The sequence below is a fragment of the Grammomys surdaster genome, unplaced genomic scaffold (assembly GCF_004785775.1).
Source record: "Grammomys surdaster isolate TR1022 unplaced genomic scaffold, NIH_TR_1.0 257, whole genome shotgun sequence".
In the NCBI taxonomy this organism is placed as follows: Eukaryota; Metazoa; Chordata; class Mammalia; order Rodentia; family Muridae; genus Grammomys; species Grammomys surdaster.
In genome coordinates, this window is record NW_021604698.1 from 5,795,381 (window position 1) to 5,806,333 (window position 10,953).

The following is a 10,953-nucleotide window of genomic DNA, read 5'->3' on the forward strand; positions in this document are numbered from 1 at the left end:
GTCTGTCTCTGTCTCTTTCTCTCTGTCTGTCTCTGTCTATCTCCTCTCTCTCTCTCTCTCTCTCTCTCTGTGTGTGTGTGTGTGTGTGTGTGTGTGTGTGTGTGTAACTAATCTCTCTTACCCTGGCTCCTTATGAGTCTTTCTCTCTGAAGTCTGTGGTCTGTGTGACACATGGAGAAAACAGGGTTTTCAGGTGTGAAGAGGCTAGTTTCATTCATTTCAGCTTTGTTATTTACTTATACAGTCATAAGCAGTTCATTCTTTAAGTCTCAATGTTTCCATCTGTAAAATGGGGAGGGGATTTACGGACAACCAGTTACTTGTTTCAGAAAGCCTACCTTGCATTACCTTAAAGAATTAATACCAGTCTCAAAAAAAAAAAAAAAAAAAAAGAATTAAGAATTAGCTCATGGCTTTAACCCCGCCCTTAGGGATCTGCACTAGGTGCTCTAGTCAGAGTTTTGCACCAGGGTTCATTCTAACAATGCTCCTGTCAGGTGTCTGCATTGAGGACTAAAGGCTGTTCCAGCTTTTGAGGACCCTGGCTCAGGTCAATAAGCAATGCCTGCTACAGAAGAAGGATCTAAGGATGTCAGCCAATGGGCTTTCTGGTTGCAATGCCTGCTTTTGCTTCGGCTGTCAAAGCAGAGCAATGCCTGTCACCTCAGAACTTCTATTTTCCTTATGTGCTTGGCACAAGCTTAGGATAAAATCTGGTAATTTAAACAAACAAAAATATAACAATCGGCTGTTTTGAATCCAGATACTATTTTCCTTGAGTGGAGATCACAGATGGAAAGGTGGGACCAGGCCAACTCATCAAGAGCTGCTTGGCAACAGCAAAGGGGAAAGACTCAGAAACAGTTTAAAGCCAAGCATGGCGCATTTAGTGTCTAGTATTTATTTATGGGGAATTGCTACCATTTCTTAGGCAACCTAGTAGAAAGTACCCGACTATTTCAAACCTCTCACCGGGGCTTCTGAAACATGATGCTCTGAGCTGTCTCGTGGAGAAGATGGGCAAAGAAAGCCGGATGGAGCTGCTGCAGACAAGGATGGGGCAGCTCCAAAGACCAGACTCCTCTTCCATGGCCCCCAGACTCAGAGTACTCTGCTCACACACTTCCCTGTCCTGCTATCTACCCAGAAAGCCAGCATCTCTGTATTCATTTATTGATTTTAAAATACCAACTCTTCCTTTTCAATAACATCAATATCGTCTTTATTTTGAATTGTCTTATACATCAAAAGTTCTACTGAACAATGAGATCCAAACTGTGAAGAAGAGTTTACCTTTGCACCTGTCTTCTATGTATTTGTTTTAAGCATCTCTTAAATGCTAGCTTAGCGACCAGCTAGGTGGTGGTTGTTGTTGTTGTTGTTTGACATTGGAGGCTAAGCAGGGTCAGGCCCCTTAGTGCTTGGTTCTCACATACCCCAGGTCAAATGTTGCTTCTCTCCTTCCTTCACTTTCCACAGAGTATCTGAAGTATATTTTAGTACAGCTATGCAGATGAGGAATTAACTTATGCTTTTCTGGAATGTATTTTCCTTCTGTTTTAAAGGATTCTTCTCCCAGATGCAGAATTATAGATGGACATTCTGCTGTTATTGTCGTCACCGTCATCATCACCATCAACTGTGTTGTTGCTGTTGAGTGTATAAAGCATGCTCCTCCATTTTCTCAGTCCTGCCAGGAGATTAACTGTTAGTTTTCCCGACACTCCTTTGGAGGTAAGGAATCTTTGTATGGCTTCCTTTTTAACCCATCTGACTATGGCATGTCCAGGTGTGATGTCTTTACTCTGACAGCACTTTCCACTTCGCAGATGCTCTTCTGTGTCTATTCTTTTTTAAGCTCTTTCCATTAAATTCTTAATTAGCACCCTCCCCCCATTTAGTGAGGTTTACAGTAAGAGAAACACTTCCTACGGTGTGCCAGACATATGTTCAAACCATGGAGTCTTTCATCTGGAGTCCCAGTGTATCCCCAAAGTACATTACATTACCACTTTACAATCGAGACTTTATATTTTTTCAATTAAAAAATACATTCATTTATTATTGTGTGTATGCAGGACATGTTAGAGGGCACCGAGCACACACTGTAGCATGCTTGTGGAGGTCAAAGGGCAGCTTTATGGAAGCCATTCTGTCCTTTCACCTTTACATGGGTTCCAGGGATTAAAGACAGGTCGTGAAATGCTCCTTTATCTGATCTTGTTTGCTCCAAAGTTCTTATTTTTAGTTGTTTTTTTTTTTTTAAGTTCTAACTTTATACTTGGTGTTTTAAAAACCATAGACTATAGTTTTCTGGTGTAAATGTCTGTTTGAAAATCTATTTTCATGTTCATGCCTGACCTGACCACTCCAATATTGGGGGTCATCTGTGCATTTTTTATTTTTGTCTGCCTTTTCCTCTCCATCCTCAGTCATTTGGTTCTGTCATCTGGCAGCCCTTGCAATTTTAAGCAGAAAGCATCACGGTGAGTGTTCTGAATGGAGCAATAGGTTTTATTATCTTCTAGAAGTTATTGAATTTTTCTCCCGGCAGGAAGCAAGAACACAGGCAGATTACCAAGTTCCAACCCTGGACTGAAAGGGACTATCACCAGGCTGACTCTCTGAGTTAGGTGACAGGAGTCCCAGCATATCCCCATCGAGCATGGCTTATCATGGTGATGTAGAATGCTGAGTCTGTGTGTGAGCATCTACTGCTGATCATGGCATACACAATCCTGGAGAGTTGCTCTCCGCCAGGACTCTCATGACCACATTGTCAAGAAAACAAACAGAATGTCTTCATGCCAAAACTCTGGGCTTCAAGAGACATAAAGCAGAAAACGGTGATCCCTAACTGTCCTCCTGGAGGTGTGGCTTTGAAGGTTTCTAACCAGGGTGATATTTGTGAGTTGAGTGGATCACTCACAGGACACCTGTGATGTAGTCCCCTAGGGATGGGATTCCCTGAGCTGAGCTTTGGAATACAGTCCTGAGAAAAAAGCAGCTTTGTCTTTTGAAGTGAGTTCAGGGGCAGCTGAAGATACCTGCACCCCAGGAGGCTTTCACGACCTTCTTGGTGATGAACAAACAAAGAAGACACTTGAGGAAGTATAAAAGGAGGGAAAGCAAGAGACTGCCGCATTGAATTTCCATTCTCTTAAAGTTGATGCTAATTCCCCCCCCCAGAGAAAGTTATTTTTAAAAAATTATTTATTTATTATGTATACAGTGTTCTGCCTGCATGTGTGCATACCTGCAGGTCAGAAGAAGGCACCAGATCGCATTATAGGTAGTCATGAGGTTGCTGGGATTTGAACTAGGACCCTGGAAGAGCTGCCAGTGCTCTTAACCTCTGAGCCATCTCTCCTGTCCTGAGATCAAGTTTTGATAAAGGCAACAAACAGAGGAAGATGAGGGCCTGCAATTTCAATGGCAAAGATGAGAATAGGACACAGTTAGGGAAACTGAGGCCCCTGAGGTCAGACTGTCCTGTTTCACAGTGTTCTCGGGAAAGCTCAGAGATGGAAGCTGTCTTCGAAGGACTGAAGGGCTCTATGAGTTTGAGGATGCAGCCCTGTGGGACTGTCTTTTTTAAACCCTATCTGTGATCACTTAGCAGGTACATTGAGAAACAGCACAGAGCCTGTATCCCTTCTCCATCATTCATAAGCCAGCATTTTGCTTTGATTTTAAACAGAATGCTTTATAATTATGGCAGTGTCTCTAAGATCCCACAAACCTTTTTGAATGCCAGCAAGAAGAGGGGGAAGGGTTATTGATTTTAGACCCATTATGTGTTTTTTTCTTTGCTTAGAAATTTTATATTTTGTTTGTAAGCTTCAATCCTGAACAGTGAAAAAAGAACTATTTTTTTTTTCAATTTATGACAAAGGATGCTCACCAAACCAGTGTCCAAAGAAACTTTGTCATGGAGAAAAGCAAACTTTTTCGTCGATGGTGTGACAGGAAGTCTGCTTTAACATACACAGACTCAGCAGCCAGGAGAGCCGCATTCATTTCATTGCTATTCAGTCCCCAGTCTTGGGCCAAGCTTGCTGGCTGCTTGTCTTGCTTCCATGTTGAACCATTTACAAAGAGATTCTGACAGGAGACGCTGGCTTCCATTCATTCTTCTGTCTTGAGTATTTGAAGTGCATTTCAGGTGGAAATGCACTTATTTTCTATCATGGTGTAAAAACATAAAAAGCCATCCTCCTTTTTGGGGGCGGGCTGCTTTCTGAGTGTTCCAACGATGTTAGTGAGCACGGTGTTCTCTGCGTCTGGCCAGTGCCGGGTAGTATCCTATGAGGTGCTGTGATGTCATCTCTGATGCCCATGATCACCATTCCTGCCAGAGTGACAGGCTGATCCAATGGACAGCCACCTCCTATGTCGTCCCTTAGCTACAAGAGCTTGGATGAACATTCTCACTTGTTTGTTGAGGGAATTTGATCCCAGATGAGGCTGTTAATGAGGGAAGCGCTAGAAAGTTCTACCTCCTTGGCGACTGGGTTAGACGAGAAGGGCAAACGACATCTTCTAACTCAGCCTTCTAGAAGCTTCACTGGCTCTGGGATTTGGTTGCCATTATTTTCAGGTACCGAGAGTGAAGTTCATGTGCCCCGGCCCAACCTTCGATGGAGCGCCATCTGGTGGAACTGTTCTTACATACAAGCGATTTGCGGCTTGGGAGCCCTCTGCCACTGATTTTAGGCAGTAGGTCAGTCTGATGAGCTTTTGGGTGAAGCCATCTGGAGAATACTGCAAGATGGTGCACGCTAATTGAGCAAGAGTGTTTCAAAGCTCTGGAACTTAATGCTCATACTCTTCAAAGAAGAAGGGAAGGAAGGGGAGAGGGAAAGGGAGGAAGAGAGTAGAAGGGAGGGAGGGAGGGAGGAAGGGAGGGAGGGAGGAAGAGACAGAGAGAGAAAGAGGGAGGGAAGGAGAGAAAGAGGGAGGGAAGGAGAGAGAGAAAGAGAGGGAGAGGGAGAGGGAGAGGGAGAGGGAGAGGGAGAGAGAGAGAGAGAGAGAGAGAGAGAGAGAGAGAGAGAGGGGATATCCTAGCTGCCTGAGAAAATCAGGTAAGGGGGAAAGGGAAGGGAAGTGCCTGGAAGTTTCTATAAGAGATCAGGCATTGCCAGATTAATAAGAAGAGATGTCCTGTTAACAGAAGGCCTTAGAAACACTCTCAGCCACCCAGGGAGGAAAATCCCCACTCCTCCTCCACTCTGGTGAGGCCAGCATTGCAGAGGACCTCCATGTTTCCCACGTTAACAGCTGCCCAGTATAGCCAGAACGCATCCAGCCTCCAGCCTCCAGCCCCTCCTGTTCAGAGGCAACTTGCTGTAATTTAATAAGGGTAGAATGTGAGATAGTAAGAACTAAGAAGGCTGGGGAGATGGCTCAGGTGCTTGCCTTTCAAGTGAGCTGGGATCCTCAGCACCCATGTAAATTTGTGCCCAGGGTATCAGCCCAGTCTGAAGCGGGTAGAAACCCGATCTCCAGAACAAGCTGCCTAGCGAGGCTCACAGAACTGTCAAGCTCACTTTCAATGAGATACCATGCCTTACTTAAAAGTAAGGTGTAGTACAAGGGAGGAAGACAGCTGGCTGTTCACCTCTGGGCTCTCCATGTAAGACTGCATGTTCACACATGGGTATCCACACACATGTGGATGAGGTCACACACACCACACACATACACACACACACACACACACACACACACACACACACGTACACAATCATCTGTAAAACAAAAACCCCTCTCTGATCAACATCCACCACTCAGCTCTGTAGGCATTTTTCTCTTCTTGGAATAGAGTACGCTTGCCTATAGCTGCTATGTCCAGTAGTATGAGCTGGTAGCATGACACAGTCAGCCAGAGTCTGAAGTGAAGGTGCCACTGTGGCTGTTGTTTCTGGAGGGTTCTGTGTCTGTCTCCTGGTTGCTGTGCTGGTGCTGCTCTCTCTAACTCCTCTGCTTGTGGACAGGTCACTGCGATCGTAGGGTTGTGTGCCATCCTTAGTGTGCCCCCTCACCATCCTCCCTCTGTGCCTGTCCATCTTCACATGGCACGTATCCCTTCCGCTCTTCTTACAGGACCACTCATGCTGCACTGGGCTCCACCATCCTCCCACATGACCTCACCTTAACTCAATCTTGTGTGAAGGATAAGATCCGTTTCCTTCCGAAGAACTGGAGGTCAAGGTTGACACATCTGTCCGTTAGAAATAGGAAGGGACAAGCCGCAAGTCATAGGTTCTAACCCGCTACATCGCAGGTTCTCACATTCCCGTTTTAAGGACTACGGAGAATGACAGGCACTCCAGAGGAGAGCACGAGGTCTCACTCCGTTGCTCTGATCTTTATGATTTATTTTATTTTTAAATCACATACACATGCGCATACCAGTGTGTTGTTTCGATGTGCACATATGAGTGCAAAGGTTCACAGGGTCCAAAAGAGGCTGTCAGATTCTCTGGTGATGCAGTTTCGGGCAGTTGGGAGCTACCTGACATGGTTGCTGGGAACCAAGCTCAGGTCCTCCGTAAGAATATGTTCTTTTAACCACTGACCTGTGTCTCCAGTTCCCCAAAGAAATATAGTTTTCCTCAGAAAGGCTGTTGGGTCCTGCTATTTGTTTGGAACACCTTTAGATTTATATGTTACTAGTTTTGTTTTTTTTGTTTTTGTTTATTTTAACCTGCTCTGTTTAACAGGCATAGAAGGAACATCTAACTATGACCTGCTATAATATAACCTTTGTCTGCCAGGACACAGATTCCACTAGAAACGAGTACACTTTCCTCCGAGACCTTTTGTCCAGGACTTGTCTTTCTTTGACCCATATCTGTTCAATAGATCATTCAGTAGAACCGTCTCTAAAGCACGCAGCTTTCTGATTCCTCATGCACTGTGCCTGGCCGCTGAAAACTTAAGTCAGCACACGACCCAGCAGCAGTAGGTTCTCCTTAAGGAAACCCCGCACTCCTGCCTGCAAGCAGCCGCACAAGCACCCAGTGTTGTTGATAACTTATGCAGCAGCTACTGTGCCAGTTGGTTTGTATGCATTATTTTTGTATAATCCCTGAAATAAGCGCGAAAAATAATATAATTACTGTGGGGAATGATCGCTCGCGCGTGGGCAAGGGCATGGATTCCTGTTGGGTGGTTGTGGTTCCCGAACGTCTTCTACCCCAGTCGGCTGGGACTGCAACTCTGGGCAACAGAAGTGCGCGTGGGATTTTTGGCTGAGTTCCCTCCAGATGGCGCCGGGCTGATGCTGTGGGGGCTCACACCAGGGCGTGAGAGAATCTCAGTCTGAAGCTCCATGGGAGCGCAGGGCTCTTGAGTTGGGGATCCCTGGGCCAGGAGGTAGTCGGAGACTGACTGGTCTCAAGCTCTTGGACTCCCAGGCACTTCTGGAAGCCTCAGAAAAGTTGAGACTTGGGGCATGCGGGCTGGACCCGCCCACACACTGAGAGGGGCGAGAGGGAGAGCTCTGGTGGTACCCTGCAGGTTAAGACTCTTGGTTCATCACTTGGCAGGGTCGGCTATCTTGGTTGAATCAGCGGCCCCTGTGGCTGGAACACAGAGAAGTCCTCCAGGTGAGAGATTAAGCAGCTGCAGTGTTAAAGGCCTTCTCCTAGTTTCCCCATGGCGGGCCCCAATGACAGGAGAAAGTCCATGGGTTTTTACAGGCTTTATTTTCATAGTGGATGCATTCCCGTGAAACTCAGGGCAGACCTGAGTTAAATACGGAGGGAGGAGGGTCTGGGGAGGAATGCTTAATGGCTACACCCTCTGACCTTCAGCTATCTCATTAGTATGTAAATCTCTTGAGGCCGAGGCCTGTAGTCATGCCCTCTACCTGTGCTGGGTGAGGCAAACCTCTTTTAGGAAGGGGCTGTATTGCCCTACGTGACTGAAAATCATGGGTCAATGGCATGTCAGGAGCCTGGGGTCTGGGGGCTCAACACCTGCTGCTGTCCCATTAGGGTCTGGGGTTCCAGGCCTGTGTCCAGCCAGGAACCAAGCTGTTCTTTCATGGCCCCGCAAATTACATTCCTGTTTTACACAGGACACCGGTAACTAGGCATCTTGCCTCTAGTTGCAAAGCTTGTTAGGAAAGGAGCTGGGATTTAAAATCACGTATATGATTCTAAAGCTCATAAAATATGTTTAGTAACGATTTCCACAGTGACCCTCACCAATCTAGTGTTCTCTCTGTGTATAGCGTAGTGTACTGTACATGTATGTTCTGTGTGTATAGTGTGTGTGTTGAACATGTATATGTATGCCTCATATTCTCTTGAAACACTCTCACTGAATCTGTTCCTGGGTTTGGGGTAGGCGGGCACAGGAGACATTTGAGGCTGAAACCCTGTTGAATTTTGGTTCTACACACACCCTTCCTCTTGTATCAATGCACTTGGCAATCTGGTTCCTTCACCTGCAAGCACTGCGCACACCCAAGCAGTGCATCTGGCAACCTCAAGCCCCTACCTGCACCAGGACACATGTACTCTCATACATAATTTTCCTTACCCCTAGTAACAGTCTAGTTAACCATTTCTGTTTAAGTGTATTTCTAGTGTACGTGGGTTATGAAAAATACAAGGGCCCATCTAGCCTGAACTGGTTTTGGAGTGTTCTCTAGTAAACTTTAGGCACAATCCTCTATATAATGGGGCATGTATATGATTAAAATCAGATGTATCTGGGAAGGGACATTTGCAGCAGGAAAAAAAAATGTGTTCTTATCTATCAATCAAAACAGAGAACCATCCAATCTATGTCCCTAAGTAACCAAACTCCCCCTGAACCCTTCAGAAAAAAAAGCCCTGAACTACCGGTAAAGAACCATGAGTACCCTCACTCACATGGTCCACTCTCTGTCATAACAGCATGTCCCTCTGTACTATCAATTTGCTCCAAAGAAAATCATCTTGCTACTCTTGCAAATATCTGTGAGCTCTTCTTTTCAGTTTTTAGGATAAGCAGTCAAAATCCTGGGAATACCTGGCTCAGACCCTGATCACTGTTAACAAGCTAGTAACTGGCAAAACCCAACAATCACCCTGTCTCCAGCCCTCGTCCCTTCTACCTAACCCCCAGATATTTACCTGGGTCCTGGAGATTTGAACTCGGGTCTTCATTCTTGCACAGCAAGCACCCTCAGCCACTGAGCCATCTCCAGCTCTCCTCTTGACCTTTTGTTTTCTGCACCCACAAACCTCTCACAAGAAAAGCAACCCAAGTTCAGGTACACAAGGAGAATCTAATAGACTGTTCTTGTCGGGGGTTTCTATTGCTACGACAACACACTGAGACCAAAAGTGCCCCGAGGAGGAACGAGTTTATTTCACTCACACTTCCGTACAACAGTTCACTGTCAAAAGCAGTTAGCGCAGGGACTCAAACAGGGCAGGAATCTGGAGGTGGGAGCAGTGTAGAGGCAGTGAAGGAGTGATGCTTACTATTCGTGTTTCTAACACCCAAGACCAGCAGCCTAGGGGTGGCCCCACCCACTATGGGCTGGGCCCTCCCACATTTCTATTAAGAAATTACCATATAGTTTGCCTACCACTCAATCTCGCGAAGGTAATGGCCCACTTGAGGTTCCCTCACCTCTGATAATTATAGCTTGTGTCAAGTTGAGGTGAAATTAAGGTGAAATTAGCCAACACATGCTCTAAACCCATTTCAATGGGCCCATGTTTTCCTGTTGACCACTAGATGGCGCTATGCCAATTTTTCTCTTCAAAAGATCTTCAGCCTTTCAAAATACATTCATGAACTTTTGCTCTCTCCCCGGGCCTTCTAAAGTCCAAATAGATTACAGAAATAGAACCCGAGTGAGGCCAAGCAAACACAACTGGATCTGTACACTAACCCATTCAGAGTTTCTTTGGGTTCTAAGGAAAATAAAACCATTCCGTAGAGACTGTAGACAATGTTGAATCAGCCATCCGCTGATATACAGTACTACAGTCTTGGAACTGTGTGAACGTGTTTTAACCCGTAAAGAACCATACAAGGGGTATCGTCAACATCATCACAAGACAATGTCATTCACCTCAGTCCAGGCGAAGCTATGGTAACTTCTGTAAGATAATGTCTGCTGTCTGCGGACTATGTACCCGGAGTGTGCTCTCTGTGAGTGTACAGGCAACTTTGTTGGACTTTCAGTGATTTGTTTACTTATCAAACACGTACGGTTGGCCTCTAAAGTCCTGTCCTTTGTTAGGCATGGTGTATGTACCAGTGAGCCAAAGACCAAGGCCCCCTGCTGGTGCCATGTTGCAAGTGCATGATATCAGAATATCAGATTGTGTGTGTGTGTGTATCCAAACAGTTTCCATTACTTGAAAATTCCCTATTAGTCTATTCACAAAAACGAACTCAAGATCACAAAATTGGTACTTGTGGCTCTCCATCATTTGAAACACAGAATGGTTAGACTTTGGATCACCCAATATATCCAACTCTGTCTTCTTAGTTTAGTTTTTATGTCTTAAGTGATTTTTCTCTCCAGGCTACTTGGAACCATAGCTTTGTACTTTTTATGGTGATTCTGCTGCTTTTGGTGCTAAGTGCTGCCTATGAGTCAAATTGTAGGATGACTGAGAGGTGTCTTACTGAGAAAGTAAGTGTGTCAGAGAAGAGTGGTTGGGACAGGAGTCGTACAGTGCTGATCGTCCATAGTTAGTGGATTGATAACAGGTATTAAATGAGGCATCTTTAAAGGGAAAACGACACAAAGCAGGGCTATGTAGATTGTACATGAAGGAAAGCATAAACAAACCAACCTGGGCTTCTTCTGGGGGCAATGGCTTAATATTTGCCAGTGCAGTCTTCTACTGTGAACAGCAAGCACTGGCTCTGCGTGTTTGTGCGGGAGTGTACCTGTGCATATCTTAGAATGTGAGTAGTATCACAGTTAAC

The 10,953-nt window shown here is 45.4% G+C and overlaps 1 long non-coding RNA gene across 1 annotated transcript in view; it reads left to right on the forward strand.

Moving 5' to 3' along the window:
• The window catches only part of LOC114627705, a 17,028-nt gene extending 15,340 nt beyond the window's left edge, over nt 1-1,688 (forward strand). Inside the window, exon 3 of the long non-coding RNA XR_003712393.1 lies at nt 1,566-1,688. This is a non-coding gene — a long non-coding RNA (uncharacterized LOC114627705). The remainder of the gene's footprint in view (nt 1-1,565) is intronic.
• Nucleotides 1,689-10,953: the final 9,265 nt, after the last annotated feature.